The sequence below is a fragment of the Furipterus horrens genome, unplaced genomic scaffold (genome assembly GCF_987537825.1).
Source record: "Furipterus horrens unplaced genomic scaffold, mFurHor1.1.pri manual_scaffold_17, whole genome shotgun sequence".
Classification (NCBI taxonomy): Eukaryota; Metazoa; Chordata; class Mammalia; order Chiroptera; family Furipteridae; genus Furipterus; species Furipterus horrens.
This window is the reverse complement of record NW_028327187.1, coordinates 71,224,698-71,251,853: the sequence shown is the minus strand read 5'-3', so window position 1 is coordinate 71,251,853 and position 27,156 is coordinate 71,224,698. Positions and strand designations below refer to the sequence as shown.

Below are 27,156 nucleotides of genomic sequence, written 5' to 3'. Positions count from 1 at the left end.
TTCCAACCTCTGCAGATTCTTCTCCTTAACTATCTTCTCTGGACCCCATTTTCTCTTCCCATTGCCATTCTTAAAGGGCTGGCTCTCTCCTCCTCACTGTCTGACCATGACTTTCTTCCTCTCATCCCTTCACCACCATACCCTTGCCTTGCTCCCTTCCTAAGCTTTGCTGCCAGAGGCTGATGAGGCTCCTAATCTTGTCCCTTAGTATTGGGTACTTGGCAGAGAGCTACAAGGTCTCATTATTTAGATTCTGCTTTATGCCCACCCCAGCCTCAGTGTGAGGAACACAGAGGGGTACTCTCTGTGAAGATCAGGACTTTGGCAAGTTTGGGAAAATCAGAACAAGGGATGGAAACATGCTATCCAGGTTCCTGAGACAGTTCATCAGGCTAGACAAGAGACAGTGGGAGACAGGGGACAAGCACAGAAACTATAGAAACTGGCTTCAAACAGCCAAAGGCCTTTCATGTGAAGGAAGAGGAAGTGGATTTTATCTGAATGATCTGAGAGGTTCCTTGCTAGCTAGGTGATGGAAGCTGGAGCCAAAGTGGAGGACTGTTTCTAATCACATATATAAGAGAAGAGAGAATTTCTTATCATGGGGGAGGGTTCAAACCAAGACTGGACTATCATGGGAATGTCAGGGAATGCCTGCCAGGGGTGGGAAGCTAAAGACAAGGTGCTGCAGGGCTGTCCTCCCTGGGATGCTGACATTGTTTGGCTTCTGGGCTAGAGCCAGCTGGGTGGCTAATTGCCATTTTGGAGGTCTGTAACCACTAGTATAAGACTGAGTTTCCATGGATTTCTGCAAGCTGTCTTGCCCCAGGGCTCCATACAGGCGTGATGTTCTATCTAATCTAGTGTAGGGATGGAGGTGGCAGGTTCCATCTCAGGTCCTTGGGCAAGGTGGACTGGGTCTACCTTGTGACTTGTGATAAGAACAAAAATAGGCTCCAAAGGGTTCCACAAGACTGGGACAGCCTTGGGGTTCCCAACCACAGTGGAAGCTTTGGATACCATAGCTTTGTAGATGTAAGGTTGGTCTGGGGCCTGTACCCCAGTGGAGTCATGCTGCTGACAACCTGGGCAAGCTGATAGTCTTATGGGTAGATTTACTAAACTATGGGAGTGGCAGCCCTTGGTGTTCCACTTTTCTCTGTGTCCCACTGTTCAGGCTTCAGTACTCTCTTTACAAAGAAGTAATGTCATTAGCAGTTACAAGATAAATTTCTTCTTCATTCCTCTTTTGCCAGCCTATGCTATCAAAGGTTCTAACATGCCTCAGTGACCAGCCTGAACCAGGTATGAGATGCTTTGTTTCTCCAACATTCTCCTCTGTGAGTTCATGTTTGGCTCAAGTAGGCTGAACAATGTCCCTTACCACGATGTTCTCATCCTAATTCCCAGAACCTGTGACTTTGTTACCTTATACGGCAAATGCAACTGTGCAGATGTGATGACGTTAAAGGTCTTAAAAAATGAGAATGATCCCAGATTATCTGGGTGGGCTCAATATCACAGGGGTCCATAAAAGATGGAAGAGGGAGGAAAAAAAGTCAGAGAAGGTGATGTAATGATAGAAGCAGAGATTAGTAATGCCTTGCTGTATTTAAAGATGGAGGAAGGGACCATAGGCCAATGAATCAGTGGACTCTAGAAACTGGAAAAGGCAAGAAAATGATACTCCCCTAGAGCCTCCAACAAGCCCAGTGCAATTTATGTGTATTTTGGACTTCTGACTTCTGAAACTATAAGATAATAATTGCATGTTGTTATAAGCCACTGAATGTGCAGTAAATTTGTTACAGCAGCAACAGGAAATTGATATAGTGGCCAACAGTATTTAAACACCAACAACATGCACAACCACCAACTGTCAATGATTGAAGCAATGTGCTAAAGTGGACAGAGCATGCAGACAACCCTGAGTTCCACTTCCTGAAAGTGGAGCCTAAGGTAAAGTCACTTCACTTCTCTGAGCCTCAGTTTCCTCATCTCTAAAACAGCAAAATAAAATCACAATCATCAGGTCTGTAGTTTAGTTAATAGTATTGTATCAATTTTGATTACCTGTTTTGTACCAAAGCTACTTAAGATGTTAACTTTAGAGCAGCTGGGCAAGAGATATATAAAGTTTGTATGGAAAAAGTCTAGCCATTGTTAATATAATGAGAATGGTTTGCGCAACATTCATATAACCTGGCAGCCAAGAAGAGTGAACTGGAATGTGCATGCATGAACAATGATGACTTCACTGTACTAGTCACTGGGAGTAGTAGACACCATTGAGTGAGCATGTGTACTGTGTGGCTGTCGCATTCAAAATGATTAAGAGAGTAGAGCAACAAATCTGCAACAAATTTTGCATTAACACTGAACATTACTCTGCAGAAGTTATTTGGATGATGCAGAAGACCACAGCTATGGGCACCTGGTGACTGACAGCTTCATCATAACAACACAGCCACTCAGGCATCATGTCTTGTGCAGAGTTTTTTTGGCAAAACATCAAAAAACCCAGGTGACTCAGCCCCACTATAGCCCAGATTTGGTGCCCTGCAATTTCTGGCTTTTCTCAAAACTAAAATCACCTTTGAAAGAGAAGAGATTTCAGACCATTGATGAGATTCAGGAAAATATAATGGGGCAGCTGATGGTGTTTGGGAGAATTGTGTGAGGTCCCAAGGTGTCTACTGTGAAGGGGACTGCAGGGCCATTGTTCTGTGTACAATGTTTCTTGTATTTTCTATCTTTAAAAAAAAATTATTGTTGTTCTACTATAGTTGTTCCAATTTTTCCCCTGTTGCACTTCACTGTCCCCCACTCCTCCCCTACAGTCAATCCCTGCCCTGTTGTCCATGTCCATCAGTCATTTATACTAGTTCCTTGACTAGACCCTTCCCCTTCCTTCCCCCCCCACCCCCAGTCATGGTCAGTCTGTTCCTTGTTTCCATGCCTCTGTTTTATTTTGCTTTTTGTTTTCTTACTTAGGCTCCTCTGTTAGGTGAGATCACATGGTATTTGTCTTTTGCCACATGGCTTATTTCACTAAGCATAATGCTCTTCAGTACCATCCATGCTGTTGTGAAGGGTAGAAGTTCCTTCTTTCTACCTGCTGTGTAGTATTCCATTGTGTAACTATACCACAGTTTTTTGATCCACTCATCTACTGATTGGCACTTAGGCTGCTTCCAGCACTAGGCTATTGTAAACAGCACTGCTATGAACATAGGGGTGCATAGGTTCTTTTGAATTGGTGTTTCAGGATACTTTGGGTATAATCCCAGCTGTAGAATTGCTGGGTCAAAAGGCAAATCCAGTTTTATTTTTTTGAGAGAACTCCATACTGTTTTCCATAGTGGCTGCACCAGTCTGCATTCCCACCAACAGTGCACTAGGGTTCCCTCTTCTCCACATCTTTACCAGCACTTGTTTTTTGTTGATTTGTTAATGATGTCCATTTTGACTGGTGTGACGTGATATCTCATTATGGTTTTAATTTGCATCTCTCTGATGGCTAGTGATGTTTAGCATCCATTGATATGCTTATGGGTCCTCTGTATGTCCTCCTTGAGGAAGAGTCTGTTCAGCTCGTTTGACCATTTTTTAATTGGATTGTTCATCTTCCTGGTATTGAGTCATATGAGTTCTTTATATATTTTGAAGTTCAAACCCTTTCTTCTTTTTTTTTTTTTCCAATGGTGATTTTATGTTTAATTTTTTTGAAGAATTATCATATTGTTTTCCACAGTGGCTGCACCATTTTACATACACACAACGTTGCATAAAAGTTGTAATTTCTTTATAACCTCAGCACTTGTTATTTTCTTTTTGTTGTTGTTGTTTTTCTTTTATTTTTTGGTTTTTCAATTACAGTTGTCCCATTTTTCCCCCATTGCTCCCCCCACCCAGCCCACCCCTTCTCCCTCAACCATATCACTCCCCGTTGTCCATGTCCATGAGTCATTTATACACGTTCCTTGACTAGACCCTTCCTTTACTTATCCCCCTTCTCTCCCTCAACCCTCCCCGCTATTGAATACTATTCTACTCTTTGTACTATTTAGTTCATTTGTTTGTGTTCTTCTTTAGTTTCCTGTATTAGGTGATATCATATGGTATTTTTCTTTCTTTGCCTGGCTTATTTAACTAAGCATAATTCTCTCTAGTTCCATCCATGTTGTCGCAAATGGCAGGAGTTCTTTCTTTCTGCTACATACTATTCCATTGTGTAAATGTACCACAGTTTTTGGATCCACTCATCTACAGATGGGCACTTAGGCTGTTTCCAGCACTTAGCTATTATAAACAGTGCTGCTATGAACATAGGCGTGCATAAGTTCCCTTGAATTAGGGTTTTAGGATTTTTCGTGCATAATCCTAGCAGTGGAATTGCTGGTTCAAAAGGCAGTTCCATTTTTAGTTTTTTGAGGTAATTCCATACTGTTTTCCATATTGGCTGCACTAGTCTGCATTCCCACCAACAGTGCAGTAGGGTTCCCATTTCTCCACATCCTCGCCAGCATTTGTTGTTTGTTGATTTGTTCCTGATAGCCATTCTGACAGGTGTAAAGTGGTATCGCATTGTGGTTTTTATTTGCATTTCTCTGATGACCAATGATGTTGATCATCTTTTCATGTGTCTATAGACTTTCTGTATGTCCACTTCAGAGAAGTGTTTGTTCAGGTCCTTTGCCCATTTTTTAATTGGGTTGTTTGTTTTCTTGATGTTGAGTCATATAAGCTCTTTATATATATGGGAGAACAGTCCCCTGTCTGTGATATCATTGGCAAATATGTTTTCCCATATGGTTGGTTTTCTTTTCATCTTGCTGATGTTTTCTTTTGCTGAGCAGAAACTCTTTAGTTTGATGAAGTCCCATTTGTTTATTCTTTCCTTTATTTCTCTTGCCTTAAGAGAGTATCCATGAAGATATTGTTACATGGGATATTTGAAATTTTCCTGCCTATGTTTTCCTCTAGGACTTTTATGGTGTCACAGCTTACATTTAAGTCTTTAATCCATCTTGAGTTTATCCTTGTGTGTGGTGTAAGTTGGTGGTCTAGTTTCTTTTTTTTGCATGTCCCAGTCCAGTTCTCCCAGCACCATTTGTTAAAGAGGCTCTCCTCACTCGATTTTATGTTCCTTCCCCTTTATAAAATATTAGTTGACCATAGAGGCCTGGGTTTATTCATGGACTCTCTATTCTGTTCCACTGATCTATATGTCTGTTCTTATGCCAGTACCACACTGTTTTGATCACAGTGGCTTTGTAGTATTGTTTGATGTCTGGTATCGTGATTCCTCCTGCTGTGTTCTTCTGTTTCAAGATTGCTTTTGCTATTCAGGGTGTTTTTTTTTGGTTCTATATGAATTTTTGGAGTATTTGTTCTAGCTCAATGAAATATATCATTGGTATTTTAATAGGGATTTCATTGAATCTGTAAATTGCTTTGGGTAGTATGGCCATTTTGATGATGTTGATTCTTCCCATCCAAGAACATGGTATTTGCTTCCATTTATTTGTATCTTCCTTAATTTATTTCTTCAATGTTATGTAATTTTCAGTGTACAGGTCTTTTATCTCTTTGGTTAAGTTTATTCCTAGGTACTTTATTTTTCTTGTTGCTATAGTAAATGGTATTTTCTTTTTTGTCTCTGTCTCTGATATTTTATTGTTGGTGTACAGAAATGCCTTAGATTTCTGTATATTTATTTTGTACCCTGCTATTTTGCCAAATTCACTTATTATATCAAGTAGTCTTTTAGTGGAGTTTATAGGGTTTTCTAGGTATACGATCATGTCATCTGCATATAATGATAGTTTTATTTGTTCTTTCCCGATTTGGATGCCTTTTATTTCTTTGTCTTGTCTGATTGCTGTGGCTAGGACTTCCAAAACTATGTTGAATAGGAGTGGAGAGAGTGGACAGCCTTGTCTAGTTCCTGATTTCAGGGGGAATGCTTTCAGTTTTTGTTCATTGAGTATGATGTTGGCTTCAGGCTTCTCATATATAGCCTTAATTATGTTCAGGTAAGCTCCTTCTACTCCCATTTTGCTGAGTGTTTTCATCATAAATGGGTGTTGTACTTTATCAAATGCTTTTTCTGCATCTATTGATATGATCATGTGACTTTTGTCTTTCATTTTGTTTAGGTGATGAATTATATTTATTGATTTGCGAATATTAAACCATCCTCGCATGCCTGGGATGAATCCCACTTGATCGTGGTGTATGATCTTTTTGATATATAGCTGGATTCTGTTTGCCAATATTTTATCGAGGATTTTAGCATCTATGTTCATCAGTGATATTGGCCTGTAGTTTTCTTTTTTTGTTGTGTCTTGACCTGGTTTGGGGATTAGGGTAATACTGGCTTCGTAGAAATAGTTTGGGATTTTTCCCTCTTCTTGAATTTTTTGGAATAGTTTGAGGAGGGTAGGAGTTAGTTCTTCCCTAAATGTTTTGTAAAATTCACCTTTGAAGCCATCTGGTCCAGGACTTTTGTGTGCAGGGAGATTTTTGATTACTGTTTCAATTTCCTTCTTTGTTATTGGTCTGTTGAGACTTTCTACTTCTTCTTGATTCAGATTTGGAAGGTTATATGTTTCTAGAAGTCTGTCCATTTCTACTAGGTTGTCAAATTTCTTGCCATACAATTGTTTGTAGTAATTTCTTATAATTGTTTGTATTTCTGTGTTATCAGTCATGATTTCTCCTCTTTCATTTTTGATTTTGTTTATTTGGGTCTTCTCTTTCTTTTTCTTGATGAGTCTGGCTAGAGGCCTGTCGATTTTGTTTATTTTTTGGAAGAACCAGCTCCTACTTTTGTTGATTTTTTGGATTGTTTGTTTAGTCTCTATCTCATTTAATTCTGCTCTGATCTTGATGATTTCCTTCCTTCTTTTTGCCCTAGGCTTTGTTTGTTGTTGTTGTTCCAGTTCTTGTAGCTTTAGGACTAAATTTTTTATTTGAGCTTCTTCTATCCTTTTCTGATATGCCTGTATTGCTATGAACTTCCCTCTTAAGACTGCTTTTGCTGTGTCCCATAGGTTTTGGGCTCTTGTGTGTTCATTGTCATTAGTTTCTAGAAATTTCTTGATTTCTTCTTTGATGTCATTGTTAACCCATTCATTGTTTAATAGCATGTTATTCATTCTCCATGAGTTTGGGTGTCTTTGATTTTTTTCTCTGAGGTTGATTTCTAGTTTCAAAGCACTGTGGTCTGAAAAGATGCTTGATATGATTTCAATTTTCTTGAATTTGTTGAGGCTTGTTTTGTGTCCTATCATGTGGTCTATCTTTGAAAATGTCCCATGTGCCTTTGAAAAGAATGTATATTTTGCTTCTCTGGGGTGAAAAGTTCTATATATATCAGTTAAGTCCATGTGGTTTAGTGTGTTGTTCAATGCCTGTATATCCTTGGTGTTTCTTTGCTTGGATGATCTGTCTATTGTTGATAATGGTGTGTTGAAGTTCCCTACTATGAGTGTTTTGTTGTTAATGTTCTTCTTGTGGTCTAATAGTATTTGCTTTATGTATTTGGGTGCTCCTATGTTGGGTGCATATATGTTTATCAGTGTTATATCTTCTTGATGGATTATTCCTTTAAGTTTTATGAAATCTCCTTCTTTGTCTCCTTTTATTGCCTTTGCTTTGAAATCCGTTTTGTCTGATATGAGGACTGCTACCCTAGCTTTTTTTTTTCAGGTCCGTTTGCTTGGAATATTTTTTTATATCCCTTTATTTTCAGCCTATGTAATTTTTTTTGTTTTGAGGTGTGTTTCTTGTAGACAGGAAATATGTGGGTCCTGTTTTCTTATCCATTCCATTACCCTATGTCTTTTAATTGGAGCATTTAATCCATTTACATTTAAGGTTATTATTGACATGTATTTATTTATTTCCCTTTGTACCTCTGTTCCTCTACTCTTTTTTTCTCTTCCTTTTTCTTAGAACATTACCTTTAGCATCTCTTGCAATGCTGGTTTGGTGGAGATGTATTCTTTTAGTCTTCCTTTGTCTGAGAAACTCCTTATTTCACCTTCTATTTTGAATGAGAGCCTTGCTGGGTAGAGTATTTTTGGTTGTAGGCCTTTGTTTATTATTGCTTGAAATATTTTTGACCATTCCCTTCTGACTTGTCGTGTTTCTGTTGAGAAATCAGTCAATAGCCTTATCGGAGCTCCATTGTATGTTATTTGCTGTTTTTCTCTTGCTGCTTTTAGGATTCTCTCTTTGTCTTGGAATGTTGCCATTTTAATTATGATGTGCCTTGGAGTGCGTTAGGGGGGGTTTCTCTTTATTGGAACTCTGTGCTTCCTGGACTTGCATAACATTTTCTCTCATCAGGTTGGGAAAATTTTCTGTCATTATTTCTCCTATCAGTTTATCTATTCCTTGTTCTTCTGATGCCTCTTTGATTCCAGTTACTCTTATATTGTTCTTCCTTATGCTATCCTGTAATTCCCTTACCTCTTCTTCATACTTTTTCAGTCTTTTTTCATTTTGCTGTATCATCTGAGAATTTTTTTTTACATTATCTTCTAACTCACTAATCCGATCCTCTGCTTCATTTAGTCTGTTTTTGACTGATTCTACTGTGTTTTTCAGTTCAGTTCAGAGATTGCATTCTTCACTTCTTCCTGGTTCTTGTTGATAGTTTCTATGTCTTTTTTTATGCTGCGGTAGTTCTCTGCAAGTTCCCTGTAATTTTCTTGGAGCTGTTGTTAACTTCCTTGGAGGTTGTCATAGTTGTTTTTAAGGTTGTCGAGTATGCTGAGCTTCTTCACGACCATTGTTTTGAATTCCGAGTCTGACATTTGGGCTATGTCTATTCCATCTACCTCTCTCTCTGGGGATTCCTCTTTTCTTTTCATTGAGAGGTTGTTTCTGTGTCTTACCATGTTGGATTCTTCTTGTTTATTTTTGTTTTTTGGGTTTGTCCGCTTCGACTTCCCACCTTTGTGGTATGAGATTCTTTATGGTAGATCTGGGGGCTTCAATGGTGCAGTCTCTTTGATCTCCTAGCCTGATATTCTTCGGGTACCCTTTATGTCATTTGTTTTTGCTGTCTGGTTATATTTCAGATGCTCTTTGTTAGGATCTTCCTTCTGGCTAGTTGATTGAGAGTTACTCTATCCACTTTGTCTTGATTTCTTTTGTGGAGATGCTGTTAAAAACATAAACACAGGGGTGGAGGGGTTTATCACAAACTGCAGGCTGAGTCATTCTGAGACTCCGTGCGTTTGCAGTATCAAGCCGGAGAGCTCACTAGCCGGGAGTGAATTCTTGTAGGGAGTTAGGGAGAGGATTTGGCCGAAAAAGCCAGAGGAGGGAGAGAACAGTGAACAATCAGGACTGGGAGAAACTGTGTGATCTGAGTCTAGAGAGAAACATCCTCAGCTGCAACCTCCGACCGAAAGCTCGGCATCCCGGGGGCGCCCAGCACTTGCGCTAGGGCCCTACAGAACAAAGGAGCAGTTTTGGGGCAAGGAGAACAGCAGCACAGAAAAGCTGCTGCAGAACTCCGGACCGGGGGAGAACTGTGTTCTTGAAATCAGTGTTTGCTCTTTAGTCGCGCTAGAATCCCACAGAACAAAAGGCCGGTCTGGGGCTAGGAGGGAAATAGTACGCGCAGGGTGTGTAAGTAGGGAAGAGAGCGGAGGCGGAGGTTCTGGAGGGGAGACGGTTTTAGGGCAAGGAGAAGGGGCCGCAGGGAAGGGCTGCTGCAGAGCTCCAGACTGGCAGAGAGCCCCGGGGTAGGAGAGTGCTGCGCTGACCGACCACACTAGAATCCCACAGAACAAAGGGACGGTGCTGTGGTGGGAAGAAAGATAGAGCGCGCAGGCTGATAGACAGGGAAGCCAGCGGAAGCGGTAGCTCGGAATAGAGAAAGTTTTGGGGCAAGGAGAAAAGCCCACTCAGGAAAGCCACTGCAAAGCTCCAGACTAGGGGAGAGGCCCTGGGCAGGAAAGGGCCACTGGGCCCGGCACTTTCACCGACTGTGCCAGAGTCCTGCAGAACAAAAGGACGATCTTGAGACAGGGAGAGTGATAGGGTGCGCAGGCATATAGACAGGGAAGAGAGCAGAAGCTGTAGCCTGGGAATAGAGACAGGACTGGAGGCAGGGCGGGGATTGCTGGCAGGCACAGGCTGGACCAACAGTGGGAAGGAGAAGTTGGACAAGCTTGAGGAGGGCTGAGGGTGCCTCAGGAGGGGACAACTAAAGGCAGCTCACAGCAGAGCGGTGGTAGGCCCACGAAAAAAGACTAGCAACCCCAGAATCAAGCAGAACCCTCCCACAGCCAGCCAACCAACCAGAAAAGATTTGAAACTCATGGAATTTTGAATAGGAGCAGACTCAGGAAGGAAGCAAGGAAAAACCAAAAAACAAACAAACCAAAAATACCCAGAGACTGTGCATAAAAGTTGAATTGAGTTAAAATCCTCATTCTTTTATCTCTCACTCTCTCTCTAACTACCCCTACCGTCAGTCCCTTCTTATTCTCACTCCTTTTCTCCCCTCCCCTTCCCTCCCTTCTTTCCCCTTAGCATTCTCCCCTGCACCCTATTCTCAGTTAATTTTATAATTTTAAGTTCTCTCCCTTTCTCACCCTCTCCTTTCTCTGCGCTACGCACCTTCAACTTTATTAAATTTCTTTATTTTGTCCCCCTTCAGTCTACATTCATTTTTCTTTCATCTCTTGTCCTTATTTTCCTTCTCTCCCTATACATATTCTCTCTCTCTCCCTATTACACTTTATATTCTAATCTCTTAATATTCAAATTATAATTCTAATCTATCCCCCTCTCCCTTTACTCTCCCATTCTTACCGCTTCTCTTTTTCTACCCCATCCCCCCACTTCTTTCCCTACCTCTTGTATTTCTCTCCTTCATCCTATCTTTTGCCAACTCTTCAATTTCAATCCTCCCCTCCCTAATATCTCCTCTTCCTCCTGATTTCCTTCCCTCCTCTGAGCTCTTTTCCTCCCAAATCCTCTTGCTTTCCTATCTCCTATTCCTCTCTCTCTATATTCACCTTTTCTCTCTATCTTGCAACTTTATATCATGTTTTAATCTCCTAATCTTTTTAATAATATATAATTTAAAAAAGAATTTTAATCCAGTCCCCTCTCTTCTACCTCCCCTTCTTCTTTCGTTCTCTCTCCTACCCTTCTCTTCTCTACTTTCTCTCTCTCTTTCCTCTCTCCCTTCCTGTCTTGCTATTTTCTACTCTGTATTTTTATCCTTAAAAAATTCTCTCTCAATCTATTTCCTACCTTCTAACCTCCCCAGCCCTCTCTTTCAATTTCTGGCTGTCTGTCTACCTAGATGTCTGTTGTGTCTACCCTACCTCCCACACTAATCATATAGTATATACCGATTATATAATCCTAATACTATACACTTCCACTTTCTCACTCCACACTGTAACCCTCCCCTTCTTTTCAAACATACAGTGTAAGTGTTAATTGCTCTCTTACATAACCTTGATCCCAATTGCTAATATTAATACTCTATCAACTTCCAGCTCAAAAATTACCCTTCCTTCATTTAAAACAACTCCTTTCTGTTTCTCCTACGAAATAAGAGTCCCAGTATCTCCACAAGTATATTAACACGGGCTCATTTGCAGTCTATAGTGGGATTGTATTTGGGGGAGACATTGGAGGGTGTGGGTTTCTTGCCTGGGTTGTGTAATTATGTTTTAGCAGCACCTTCACAAAAGATCTCAAGACAGGGTGGGCAGAGTGACTCTCAATCAACTAACCAGAGAAAAAGATCCACCAAAAAGTAGCTGAAATACAACCAGACAGATTAAAGAAATATCATCAAGGACAACACAGACAGAGATCCAGGAGGGCGGAGGAGTAAGTGGAAGCTACACTAACCCCCTCCCAGGACCAGCCAGTGCTGACTCAGCCCCAGTACAGCAGACAGAGCATCCCCCTCCAAGTGGTGTCATACTAAGGGGAAATAAAAGCCCTGCCTACAGGAATTAAGTTGCCACACCCACGGTCCTTAACCCTGAAGGCTGATCACAGATTGAGTATAGTAACAACTAAAGAAGAGAGACAAAGGCAGTAGATCCCTGGAAATCTCCAACAGGCTGCCTAGGGCCAGTCTGGTACATGACCTGACACTACCAGAGGCAGATCCAGGAAGAACTGATCATTCTAAGAAGCACCAACAAACAAAAGGAATCACAAAAATGGGGAGACAGAGAAACAACCCCCCATCAAAAGGAAAGGTAGAATCCCCAGAAAGAGTGCTAAATGAAATAGAGGGGAGCAAAATATCAGATATGGAATTTAAAACATGGATTATGGAGAAGCTAAATGAGCTCAGCGGAAACTACAAAGAACTCCAGAAAAACTACAGTGAACTCCAGAAGAACTATAAGGAACTTACTGAGAATTATACCAGCATCAAAAAGGACATGGAAGCTATCAATAAGAGCCAGGAGGAAATGAAGAATATGATCTCTGAATTGAAGAACACAGTAGAAGGAATAAAAAGCAGGCTAGAGGAAGCAGAAGATCGGATAAGCGAGCTGGGGGACAACGTACACAAAAACTCCCAGACAATGCAACAAAATGAAAAAAGACTGAAAAAGACTGAAGAGGCTCTAAGACAGCTGCAGGACAACATGAAACATAATATCCGTATCATAGGAATTCCAGAAGGAGAAGAAGAAGAGCAAGGGATAGAAAACCTCTTTGAAAAACTAATGACAGAAAACTTCCCTCACATGAGAAGAGAAAGAGTCACACAAATCCAGGAAGCACAGAGGGTCCCAATGAAAATGAACCCCAACAGGCCCACCTCAAGACACATCATAATTGAAATGGAAACATTCAAACACAAAGAGAGAATCCTAAAAGAAGCAAGAGAGAAACAACTAATAACATACAAGGGAGCTCCAATAAGGCTATCCTCAGATTTCTCAGCAGAAACACTACAAGCCAGAAGGGAATGGCAAAAAATATTCCAAGAAATGAAAAACAAAGGCCTACAACCAAGAATACTCTACCCAGCAAGGCTCTCATTCAAAATGGAAGGCGAAATAAGGAGTTTCTCAGACAAGGGAAGACTAAAAGAATACGTCTCCACCAAACCAGCAATGCAAGAGATGCTAAAGGGTCTGCTCTAAGAAGATAAAGAAACAGAGAGAGACAGAGAAGAACACGAGTACAAAGGGGAAAAATGACAATGAATAAGTACTTATCAGTAATAACCTTAAATGTAAATGGATTAAACGCTCCAATTAAAAGACATAGGGTAGCTGAATGGATTAGAAAGAATGACCGACATATATGCTGTCTACAAGAGACACACCTTAGAACAAAAGATCTACACAGACTGAAAGTAAAGGGATGGAAAAAAGTATTTCAAGCAAATGGACATGAAAAAAAAGCCAGGGTAGCAATACTTATATCAGACAAAACAGATTTCACAGCAAAGTCCATAAAAAGAGACAAAGAAGGGCATTTCATAATACTTAAGGGAAAAATCCATCAAGAAGACATAACCCTTATAAATATATATGCACCCAACTTAGGAGCACCCAAATATATAAGGAAAATTTTGAAAGACTCCAAGAAAGATATAGACAGCAACACACTCATCGTAGGGGACTTTAACACCCCATTGTCAACAATGGACAGATCTTCAAAGCAAAGAAACACCAAAGATATTGAGGCACTGAACAACACTTTAGATCAAATGGACTTAGTCGATATATATAGAAGTTTACACCCGAAAGAAGCAAAATATACATATTTCTCAAGTGCACATGGAACATTTTCAAAGATAGACCACATGGTAGGACACAAAACAAGCCTCAATGAATTCAAGAAAATTGAAATTATATCAAGCATCTTCTCAGATCACAATGGCTTAAAATTGGAAATCAACCTCAAGGAAAAAACTCAAAAACATTCAAACTCATGGAGAATGAATAACATGCTATTAAATAATGAATGGGTTAACAATGACATCAAGGAAGAAATCAAAAAGTTCCTGGAAACCAATGATAATGAACACACAACAACCCAAAACCTATGGGATACAGCGAAAGCAATCTTAAGAGGAAAGTTCATAGCAATACAAGCCTACCTAAAAAAGCTAGAAGAATCTCTAATAAAAAATTTAACCCTACAGCTACAAGAACTAGAGGAAGAACAACAAGCAAAACCCAGATCAAGTAGAAGGAAGGAAATCATCAAGATCAGAGCAGAATTAAATGACATAGAGTCTAAACTAACAATTCAAAAGATCAAGAAAAGTAGGAGCTGGTTCTTTGAAAAGATAAACAAAATTGACAAGCCTTTAGCCAGGCTCATCAAGAAAAAAAGAGAGAGGACCCAAATAAATAAAATCAGAAATGAAAGAGGAGAAATCACAACTGATACCACAGAAATACAAAGAATTATAAGAAATTATTACGAACAACTGTATGGCAAGAAATTTGACAACCTAGAGGAAATGGACAGATTCCTGGAAAACTACAGTCTGCCCAAACTGAATCAAGAAGAAGCAGAAAGTCTGAATAGACCAATAACAGCTAGCGAAATTGAAGCAGTAATCAAAAAACTCCCAGCACACAAAAGCCCAGGACCGGATGGCTTCACAAGTGAATTCTACAAAACATTTAGGAAAGAACTAACTCCTATCCTCCTCAGACTATTCCAAAAGATACAAGAAGAGGGAAGATTCCCAAACTCGTTCTATGAAGCCAGTATAACCCTAATTCCAAAACCAGGTCAAGACACAACAAAGAAAGAAAACTACAGACCAATATCGCTGATGAACATAGATGCTAAAATCCTCAACAAAATATTGGCAAACCGGATCCAGCAACACATTAGAAAGATCATACACCACGATCAAGTGGGTTTCTTCCCAGGGATGCAAGGATGGTTTAATATTCGCAAATCAATAAACGTGATACACCACATAAACAAAATGAAAGACAAAACCCACATGATCATATCAATAGATGCGGAAAAATCATTTGATAAAGTACAACACCCTTTTATGATAAAAACTCTCAGCAAAATGGGAATAGAGGGAGCATACCTCAACATAATAAAGGCCATATATGAGAAACCTGAAGCCAACATCATACTCAATGGGCAAAAACTGAGAGCATTCCCCCTGAGATCAGGAACAAGACAAGGATGTCCGCTCTCTCCAATCCTATTCAACATAGTCTTGGAAGTTCTAGCCACAGCAATCAGACAAGAAAGAGAAATAAAAGGCATCCAAATTGGAAAAGAGGAAGTAAAACCGTCATTATTTGCAGATGACATGATAGTGTACATGGAAAATCCTTTAGACTCCATAAAAAAACTACTCAAACTAATAAGTGAATTCAGCAAAATAGCAGGATACAAAGTCAACATTAAGAAATTGAAGGCATTTTTATACACCAACAATAAACACTCAGAGATAGAAACTGAAAGAAAAATCCCATTTACCATAGCAACAAGAAAAATAAAATACCTAGGAATAAACTTAACCAAAGAGGTAAAAGACCTGTACACAGAAAACTACATAACACTGAAGAAAGAAATTAAAGAAGATACAAATAAATGGAAGCGTATACCATGCTCATGGATGGGAAGAATCAACATCATTAAAACATCCATACTACCCAAAGCAATTTATAGATTCAATGCAAGTCCTATTAAAATACCAGCAACATATTTCACAGACCTAGAACAAATACTTCAAAAATTTATATGGAACCAAAAAAGAGCCCGAATAGCCACAGCAATTTTGAGGCAGAACACAGTAGGAGGAATCACAATACCTGATATGAAACTATACTACAAGGCAACGGTAATCAAAACAGTTTGGTACTGGCATAAAAACAGACATATAGATCAATGGAACAGAATAGAGAGCCCAGAAATAAGCCCAAGTTCATATGGTCAACTAATATTTGACAAAGGGGGAAAGTACATCAAATGGAGTGAAAAGAGCCTCTTCAACAAATGGTGTTGGGAGAACTGGACAGGGACATGCAAAAAAATGAAACTAGACCACCAGCTCACACCATACACCAGAATAAACTCAAAATGGATCAAAGACTTAAATGTAAACCGTGATATCATAAAAGTCCTAGAGGAAAAAATAGGCAGGAAAATTTCAGATATCCCACGTAGCAACATTTTCACTGATATATCTCCTAAGGCAAGGGAAATAAAGGAAAGAATAAACAAATGGGACTACATCAAACTAAAAAGTTTCTGCTCAGCTAAAGAAAACATCAACAAGATGCAAAGGAAACCAACCATATGGGAAAATATATTCGCCAATGACATCTCAGACAAGGGATTGATCTCCAAAACATATAAAGAACTCATACGACTCAACACCAAGAAGACAGACAACCCAATTAAAAAATGGGCAAAGGACCTGAACAAACACTTCTCCAAAGAAGACCTACAGAGGGCCCATAGACATATGAAAGTATGCTCAACATCACTAGCCATCAGAGAGATGCAAATTAAAACCACAATGAGATACCACCTCACACCAGTCAGAATGGCAATCATCAACAAATCAACAAACAACTTGTGCTGGAGAGGATGCGGAGAAACGGGAACCCTGGTGCATTGCTGGTGGGAATGCAGACTGGTGCAGCCACTGTGGAAAACAGTTTGGAATTTCCTTAAAAAACTAAAAATGGAACTGCCTTTTGAACCAGCAATTCCATTGCTAGGATTATATCCAAACAATCCCGAAACACCAATTCAAAAGAACCTATGCACTCCAATGTTCATAGCAGCACTATTTACAATAGCCAAGTGCTGGAAACAACCTAAATGCCCATCTGTAGATGAGTGGATCAAAAAACTGTGGTTGGTACATTTACACAATGGAATTCTATGTAGCAGAAAGAAAGAAGGAACTTCTACCATTTGCAACAACATGGATGGAACTAGAGAAAATTATGCTTAGTGAAATAAGCCAGGCAACAAAAGAAAAATACCTTATGCTGTCACCTATTACAGGAAACTAATGAACAACACAAACAAATGAACAAAATTGAACCAGAGGTATGTAAACAAGAAGTAGACTAACAGTACAAGGGGGGCGGGAGGGAGGAAAAGAAAGGTGTAAGGGGAAGGGTCAAGTAAAAAAAATATATATATATATGAATGACCCACAGACAGGGGCAACTGAGTGGGGACTAAATGTGGGGGAAGGAAGGGACAGGGTGCAGGGAAACAAGAGGGCTAAAAAAGTGAGACAACTGTAATGGAAAAACAAACAAAAATTTTTTTTAGTGGGGTAAAAATGAAAATATGAAGAATGGAAATGACAGTTCAGTGAATATTAGGACAAAGATTTTCCTTCATGTTGTATATTTTTCTCCCTATTTGATCCCTCCAGAGTTTGGCATTCTAAACAAGTAAGTAATGACATAAGTTTCTTTGCATAGAACTAATAAGACCAGTTGTCAACAGAGGTTCCTTTTTTTTTTTTTTTTTGACCAAGTCTTTGACTGGAATGTCAAGCCTAAAGTAAACATACTTGGGCTCAGATTGTTACCAAAAAGCCCTGAGGAACTGGGAATGACTTTCAAAGGTAATAAAAGCCCGTGAGATAAAAGGCCTGGTATCATGGTTGGTTGTGCGGTCCACAGCAATCTTTCCAGGGAAGGAACGAAGGTTGTTTTCCTGAAAGATGGCTAGAAGGGACCTTAAGGCACAAGGAAAAACCAGAAAGACTTGGAAAAAACAGGTGTGTACAGGAGAGGATGAATGCCAGATATGTGGCTCAGCTTCTGTGCCCTGAACAACAGACTGAAGGTCACCCCAAATATTCCTTGGGTAAGTTCCAGCAAAGCAGAACTAAAGATCATAAGTGATCATTTGCTGCTCTTGTTATGTTTATGCAAACGAACAGGATAAATTAAAAATGGACTTAATGTAGTCCCTTTAAAGACAAGGAGGGTAACCTTAGGGAGAAAAATTATTATTCAAGGAAAATCACAATGATCAGTAGTAGAGTATAAAACAGGGCAACTAACCATCTTAAAAGTTTCTTCTCATTTAAAATATGGTTTCACTTGAAAATTAAACCATGTCTGTGATATCATCAAAGATATTCAGTTGCAGGGAAATAGAATTTCAAGTGCCTTGCAACTAGATGTCTTCCCAATAAGATAGTCTTACAGATTTAGAGACTTGTTTGTGGGTTATGTTACATAAATTAACACGTGTTTTTTGTTTTCAAAGGACATAAGCCTATGATCGCATTACCTGAGTGATTATCTGTACGCATAAGCCTCACTTAATCCTCTCTGCAGCGCTGCCTCCTGAGACTCAACGGTTTGGCTGAACTGAATGGCTGGGTTGGGGAAGAATGGGCTGGTCTGTGGGCTTCACTTTAAAACAGGTTTCTCTTTTCTATCCTAATGGCTTGGACAGAAAAGGCCCAGAGGTCTGAGAATGGGAAAACCTGAACTATTTACCTCAGCCCAAACTAAGTATAATGGGCAAAAGGGTTTTGGACAGGTGAGATGTGCCTAGCACACCTTCTTACAAAGAAGCCCTTTTTTTTTTTTTTCCCTAATATGGAACATTGAAAAATTAATCCCTGCCTTTTGTCATCTAGTAGTTATGGATTGAATGATGTCTTTTAACCCTTTTAGCCAAATCTGTTGCCCCCAGAACACAACAATGATGCCAGCCTGTTAAACCAAGCACGCCGTTGACCGGAGACAGCCAACTGACCTGGAGTCTGCACGATCCTTCCCCATGTGGGAAGGCCACCCTCCGCTCCACACCCCCACTCTTATTAGGGTTTTCTGGACCCAAGGGTAGGTAGGACAACGACCATGTCCAGCTTGAAGCAGCTAGAGGAGCTTGAGACCTTCGCCCATTGTCCTTTACAAGATTACAAAGGGTCCTAATATTTGAGAGGGGGGGGATAGTTAATTTTTACGAACCAGGGGTATGGACTTGGGGGGGATTGCTGGGGGCGGGGGGTGCTGGGTGGAGGGGAGCAAGGGGGAGAAAATTGGAACTGTTGTAACAATATAATCAATAAAAAAATTAAAAAAAAAACATAAACACACAGCCCAGACAGGAGACCCGCACCCTCAAAAATATCCCCCACCCTCTATCACGCTATCGTCAGCCAATGAGCCAGTATTAATATAAATGTAGAGAGATTAGAGCTTTTATACTATAGGAAGAATAGCTAAGAGTTGTTTTTAGGGAGGAAAAATATTATTTTTGTGAGAGGGGATAATAGGTTAATAATAGTTGAGACTGTGCAAGACAGTAGGTAATATTTACATTGTATGTTAATAACTACAGAAGAAAAAAGGGAAGAGTACAGAATACAGTAAGAAAGTGGAATTGTATAGTATTGAATTTATATAGTAGTTATATTCTATTTATTTAGAGTGAAAGGGAGGCTAAACTAGACCCACAAACATAAACAACAATTAAAGAGGAAGGATGAGAAGGAGAGATTGTATGAAACAAATTAGAGATATAATTTTTTTTCCACTTCAGGAAGAAAAAGAAAAATGAGAAAGTAAAAAAAAAAAAAAGGAATGTTTTTACTCAGTTCAGCCTTTGTGTGTCCTCTTCTTTTTCTGCTTCCACAGCTGGTCTAATGTGGCGAGTCAGGGGTTCCTATTCCTTGCAGCAGCGGTATGCGTGCAGTGACCAGCCCGTCGCGTTCCTTTGGCGTCCGTTGGAGCTAGCTGAGGTGACCCTGTGCGCAAGGCGCCCGAGAGTCCACCTCAGGCCTGCCAAGCCACTTGCCAGGAATTGGTCTCTCACCTCCCAGTGCTGGGCCCCAGACACTGTGCACAGTGGAAGTGAGCAATTTGCGGGTGCTTTTGTGCTCATGTGCCTGTGCCCTCCCGTGCACGCCCAAGGCAGCCAGCTGGGGAGCTAGCCTCAGGCCTGCTGTGCTGCGCTCCGGAGCCAGTCTCTCACCTCTTAGGGCGGGGCCCCGGACACTTGTGCTCAGCAGAAGTGAGTGTCCATGAGTTGCTGCTGCCCGCTGTTCTCAGGCCACAGCCACCCACCGTTCCTGCGCCCGCCTGGGCAGGCATGAGCAGAGCCTGAGCAAGTGCTCTGCGCTCCAGCCTTGCACTCCAGCCTGGCGTCCACTGGAGCTGGCCAGGGGCAACTACGGACAGTTTTCTGCGTGTCCAGTGGGCCCTCCCCTCACCCTTTGGGGCACTGACCTTATGTCTGTTGAGGTGTGTCCAAGGGGCACCTGGACAGACGGCCCTGCGCACCTGGGTCAGTGAATGAGGGCACTTCCCTATGCGTGCCTGCGTGATCCAAGGGGAGGTTTGGGGAGTGGGCGAGTGCACTCCTGCGCCTGCGCTCCTCAAGAATGTCCTATCACTCCCAAACTTTACCCCCCTCTCCGCAGTTCACAAGAGAAAAATACAAAGGAAAAATTACGTTTTCACTTGTACAACAGCACGCTGTCTCCTGTCTTCCAGCGTCAATGCCACCTTGTTGAGTCCCATCTCTGCCAGTGGGCAGAGATCCGCTTTCCTCCTGACTCCCCTCTGGGGAAGCCTGTGGTCGCCAAAAAGCCTTTGTGTCCTTCCAGCCGCAGCTCAGGCAGCCACCCCAGTCAGGAATCCCGTTTTGTCCCTTTTTCTTTTGCTATCCTCACTGAACAGGTTGTTCCCAGATATTTTTTCTCTAATCCAGCAGTGTCAAGGCTGAACTCCTGCCAGTGTCCAGCTGCTCATTGAGATGTTCTGTTTGCAATTAGTCCAAACTACAGACTGGTCTTGGGAACCTGAGAGCACTGCCTCCCCTCACTCCTCCACCATATTCCTCCCCCTCAAACCCTTTCTGAGGTATCACTGGCAAATATGTTTTCCATATGGTTGGTTTCCTTTTCATTTTCTTGATTTTTCTTTCATTGAGTAGAAACTCTTTAGTTTGATGAAGTCCCATTTGTTTATTTTTTCCTTTATTTCCCTTGCCCTAGGAGATATATCAGCAAACATATTGGTGTGTGGATATCTGAAATTTTACAGCCTATGCTTTCCTCTAGTAATTTTATGATGTCACGGCTTACATTTAAGCCTTTTATCCATCTTGAGTTGATTCTGGTGTATGGTGTAAATTGGTGATCTAGTTTCATTTCTTTGCATGTACCTGTCCAGATCTCCCAACACCATTTGTTGAGGAGGCTATTTTTATTCCATTTTATGTTCCTTCTCTTTTTGTCAAATATTAATTGACCATAGAGACATGGGTTTATTTCTGGGATCTCTATTCTGTTCCATTGACCTATATGTCTATTCTTATGCCAGTACCAAACTATTTTGATTACAATGGCCTTGTAATATAGTTTGATACCAGGTATTGTGATCCCTCTTACTTTGTTCTTCTTTCTCAAGACTGCTGAGGCTTTTTGGTGTTGTTTTTGGTTCCATGTAAATTTTTGAAATATTTGTTCTAGGTCTGTGAAATATGTCATTGGCATTTTAATAGAGATTGTATTGAATCTATAGATTGCTTTGGGTAGTACAGACATTTTAATGATGTTAATTCTTCTCATCCACAAACATGGTATATGACTCAATTTATTTGTATCTTCCTAAATTTATATCTTCAGTGTTCTCTGATTTTCGAAGCATAGGTCTGTTACTTTCTTATTTTTCTTCCCATGTACTTTATTTTTCTTGTTGCTATAGTAAATGGGATTTTTTTCCTAATTTATATCTCTGATATTTCATTGTTTGTGTACAAAAATGCTTTGGATTTAAGATATCGTCTTTGTATGCCGCTATTTTGCCAAATTCACTTATTAGGTTGCATAGTTTTTTCATGGAGTCTATAGGGTTTTTTATGTACATTATCATGTCATCTGTAAATATTGACAGTTCTATTTCATCCTTTCCAATTTTGATGCCTTTTATTTCTTTCCCATGTATGATTGCTGTGGCTAGAACTTCCAATATTATGTTGAAAGAAGTGGTGAAAATGGACACCCTTTTCTACTTCCTGATCTTAAGGGGGAAGCTTTATTTTTTGTCTTTCGAGTAGGATATTGACTGTAGGTTTCTCACATATGGCCTTTGTTATATTGAGCTATGCTTCCTCTATTCTCATTTTGCTGAGTGTTTTTATCATTAATTGGTGTTGTACTTTATGAAATGTTTTTGAGCATCTATTGATATGATCATGTAATTTTTATCTTTCATTTTGTTTATGTGGTGTATTATGTATATTGATTTCTGAATATTATATCATCCTTGCTTCCCTGGGATGAGTCCCATTTGATCATGGTGTGTGGTCTTTTCAATGTATTGCTGGATCCAGTTTGCCAGTATTTGGTTGAGGATTTTAGCATCTCTGTTTATCACTGATATTAACTTGTAGTTTTCTTTCTTTGATGTGTCTTGACTTGGTTTTAGAATTAGGATAATACTGGCCTCATTGAAAGAGTTGGGAGTCTTCCCTCCTCTTGAATTTTTTGGAATATTTTGAGAAAGGTAGTAGTTAGTTCTTCTGTAAATGTTTGGTAAAATTCACCTGTGAAGCCATCCAGTCTGGGGCTTTTGTGTACTGGATTTTTTTTTTTGATTACTACTTCAATTTCACTAGTTGTTATTGTCCTACTCAGCCTTTCTTCTTCTTGATTCAGTTTTAGTGGATTATATGTTTTCAGAAATGTTTCCATTTCACCCAGGTTGTCAAGTTCCTTGGCATAATGTTGTTTGTAGTAATTTCTCATAATCCTTTGTATTTCTATGGTATCGGTTGTGATTTCTCCTCTTTTGTATCCTGTTATTTCCAATAGGGTCTCTATTTTTTATAGTAAATGGCTATATATCTTCTGGATAGACCTCATACATGAAGTCTCTGTACTATTTTGCAAGTTCTCTAAAATTATGTCTAATTTGAGTATATTTATTTATTTTAATTAATTTTTAATTGTTTTTAAAAATCAGAATTCTTAGGGATATTGTCAGTACTGTCGTTGAGTTTTTGGCACACCATAGGTGATCAATGAACAAACTATACCAGTTACAACTGATGCCTACCTTTGTTGTTAGATGACATGCAAACATTACAGAAACATTACAGAGAAAACCCCAAAGTTGCACTTCCTTCATGGGTATTGCCATCAAAAATACCGAGTGAACAGAGAGTCAGGGATACAGTACTGTACATATCCTTTCCAGGTTTGGGTTGCAATTAAAATAGTTGGTAACAGATCCAGCCAGAGTGAAGAGAGATGGGTGTTTATGGGGAGTCTTCTTGCATGGGGGGTTCTTGGAATGGTTTGGCCTGCTGTCCTATTGGGAAACTAGGTGGTGTGCCACGCCTTGGGTAAGGATAGCCATCATCATAGCTGGGGTAGTGTAGCCCTTGTTCTTAGCAACTTGTCCCTCACAGTCTGCATCTTGGCAAGAGATGATACTGAAGGTATTATCTCTTCAGAAATCATAGTCAACAGTCTCTTATTGGTTCTTTCTTTTTTATCATAAGCAGTGTATCATGCTTTGAACACCCATGGTCAACAGATGTCTATTGGCCTTTTCTTTCTTAACATAAACAGTTTACCATGTAGCTCCCAGGACCTGAAGGGATATTTGCTCTTGAGCAAGATGTTTTGCTTTTAAAAGTCCCATTGTGGACTCAGGGCCCTTAAACTAGGAGCAGACTGCCTCAGACCAGACTTGAGCCTCCCAATCTAGAAAGAACTCCATAGGCTGGAAGACATTCAGCAGCCTACCAGGCAGCTTGAGACTTGTTGGCACTTCCCCTGGGTGTCATGGGTTACCAGGTTTTGCAGTGTTTAAAAAGCACAGGTGTATGGCAGTCCCCCTTCACATTCATTTAATGCTGTTATCCTAGAGATAATGCAAAATGTGTGAAGAGGTCCAGGAATAGGGCTCAGACCCAGGTCCTCAGTGGGACTTATCAAGCCCTGCTTGCGCTGGCTCTGCACTGTCACCCACCAAACCTCAGCCCCAAACATACTAGCTTGACTGTTCTCCACCCTTCCAGTATCATTCAACTTTCACTACACCCTATACCATTGTTCCCGAACACAGTCACACACCACCTCCTGATCTGGCAAAGTTCCACTTCTTCCAGGCACTCTTTAAAGTCACCTTTCTCAGGCTAAGTGAGCTAGCCTTCTCGGGGATCCACCCCCCAATCCCATCCCAGCTTTTATCATGGTGAACTAAGATTATTTTAAGGCCTGACTCTCCATAGATGATGAGTTCCTTAAGGTGAGAGGCCAAACCTTGGTCTCCAGCTCCTGGCACAGACTGGAGGGTAGGAAATGGTGCTGAAATGAATGAGGGAGCCAGTGAGTGAGGCAGGGGTGGAGGGAGTGTTGATCCATGCCCACTAAAGAAGCCCAATTCAGGAATTCTCACCAGGATCATCCTTCATTTGTCTCATTCATAGGTGAGGAGTCAGGAGTGAGGTAAGACAGATTTCTATGCATGGCATGACTAATGCAGGGTCTTTTACTGTTGATTACAAAAATAGCCCACATGTATGGAGACCCCCTAGGGATAGATGACACCATGCTGGTCTGTATGGAGTCTGCTGCTTTGGGTGGGGAATTCACATTATTAGCTATTTTGACTATGCAGAAGATAGATTTCTTGGTGAAAGGCCAGCCTTCATTATCCTACCTGCTTGGGTCCCAGAGGCTGCAGGCTCCACTGGCAAGGAGTGACCATCCAGTCCTCTGCCACATACCCCAGTCCTGGGGTCTCTGAGCATGGTAGAATGGCTTCTACTTCCTAGGAGTCATGCCATGGCCATCCTGGTACTGATGGAGTTCCCCATCTATATTCAGGGAAAAATGGAAGATATTCTCCTTGGGGGTCCTCTGAGCAGCTTGGCAGTCATGTACCTTGTCATAAAGCATCTTCTAGTCACTCTGTACATGGCTGAAAAGATAGAGCAGTCTCAGAGATTCTTGCCAAACACCAGCTCCAGCTCCATTGCAAAATCAGTAGTCACATAGTGGTATCTTTGCTTAAAAGAAACTTGGTTGTGACAGGCAATGTGAAGCTGCTCTATTTTCCTCCCTCAACAGAGGTCTTAAAAGATGCACCACTCTGCCACTTGCAATAGATCTGGCCAGGTTGAACATATCTTTCCAGATAAACCAATCCCAGGCAGCCATTCCCCAGGTGAAAGGGAGGCAACACATTAAGCAGTCTTTGTGGGAAAGACAGGAAGAGAGCTTGCTTCACTGGGGCTCTCAGCAGCATGCACACACAGCAGGACCAGAAAGCTTGTCCCTGAGGTGAAGCCCTGGCCCCCAGTGTGGCCAAGGGCCAGCTCTGGTTCTGGATAACACTATCCCACCTTTCAGTGTGTCTGTCCTGCACACCTCCTGCCTTCTTAGGCTGTCTGCCTTGTGTCACCAAGGACAAAGTCGGGGACAAGCTCCTGGAGAAAGCACTTGGGGCATGACTCCTCCCCATTGGGGGTCTATTACTACCCAGGGAGTAAAGTTACTTCACTTTATGGAGCTTCATTTTCCTCATCTGTAAAACATCAAAATAGCCCTGGTTGGTGTGGCTCAGTTGGAGGGAGTGTCATCCCATAGCCTGAGTTTGATTCCTAGATTGCAGATTCAGTTCCTGGTCTGGGTGCAAGTGAGAGGCAACTAATTGATTTTTTTCTCTCACATCAATCTTTCTTTCCCTCTCTCTCTCTTCCTCCCTTATCCTCTCTCTAAAATCAATAAGCATGTCTTCAGGTAAGGATAAAAAATGAAAAAGAAAAATAACAGCAAAATACAACCACAATCCTAAAGTCTATAGTTTAGTTAATAGTATTGTACTAATTTGATTACCTACTTTTGATAATTGCACCAAGGTTACATCCCCAAACTCAGTCCTTGTGCTGACAGTCTGAGTGACCCTGGGAACTATGCTGCCTCTTTCCTCCCTGTGAAATGGATGTGCAGTTTGTGGTCAGACCAACCTGAAGAATTGTTGCTCAAGGCCCTCCTTGGTCCTCAGCAGTCAGTGTTCTGGCATGGAAGACCTGGAATGGCCCTCAGAGATCAGCTACTCCAATAGTCCCATCTTACAAAGAAGGAAACTGAGGCCCAGAGAACAAAAGGATTAGACTAAGGTGCCCCTAGCCAGGAAACTACTTCCTTTCATATCTCTTTTTTAAATAAATATTTTTTTTATTTTGAGGTAATAGATTCATATGCAGTTGTAAGAAATAATACAGAGATGCCATGTACCCTTCACCCCAGTGAAACATGTTTCATTCTGAAAGTGAGTCTGAGATGGGGGAGGAGTATGTGCATGTGCTCGTGTAGGAAGGAAGAAATGAGAAAAATAGAAAAGACTATTGTTCACTTGAAGTCAGGTCTGATATGCTTTATCCCAATGTAAAACTGCAGAAAGAATCTTTTCTTTCTCTTTTTGCAGTATCCACTACTATTGAGAAACCGAGTTCTGAGTAGTCCTCTTTGCGCATTTACCCATTTGGCTCCTCCCAGCCCATCTTCCATCTCCCATGTCACCTCCTGCTCCTGCCCCCACTGCGCTTCATTTGAAAATGGGAGGTCCCATAAAGGGAAGCCACTGGACAGCTCAGCATCCACCCTACATAAGAGATCTGCCAGCTGCCTCTGAGCAGGCAGCTCTTTACCCCACTGAGCCAGAAAGTTCCACCTCGATGAAACAAATGTCTTGTGAATCACCAGCTTTCCATGGGAACAACACTTCTTTCCTTTACTGCTCATCGCCCAAGTCCCTGCAGACACAAGTTCTGAACTGTCAGGCCTCAATGGTCAAGTCTCATCTTTATTTTCTATCAAATTTTTTAATACTAGGAGGTAATTTGAGTTCATCTTGACAGACAACAGCACTTAGAAACATTTTTTGGCTTAAAAAAGCTGTGGTCATCTTTTCTTTCTTTCTTTTTAAAAAGACTTTATTTGGTTTAGAGAGTGGAAGGAAGGGAGATAGAGAGGGAGAGAAACATTGACATGAGAGAGAAACATCAATCCATTGCCTCTCGTATGCACCCTGACTGGGACCAAACCCACAACCTAGACATATGCCATGATCTGGAATCAAACCTTTTGGTTTATGGGATGACACTCCAACCAACTGAAACACTCCA

The 27,156-nt window shown here is 40.8% G+C and overlaps 1 pseudogene; it reads right to left on the bottom strand.

Annotated features, from left to right (window-relative positions):
• The window catches only part of LOC149991181 (TLE family member 5 pseudogene), a 100,035-nt pseudogene extending 73,262 nt beyond the window's left edge, over nucleotides 1–26,773 (bottom strand).
• Nucleotides 26,774–27,156: the final 383 nt, after the last annotated feature.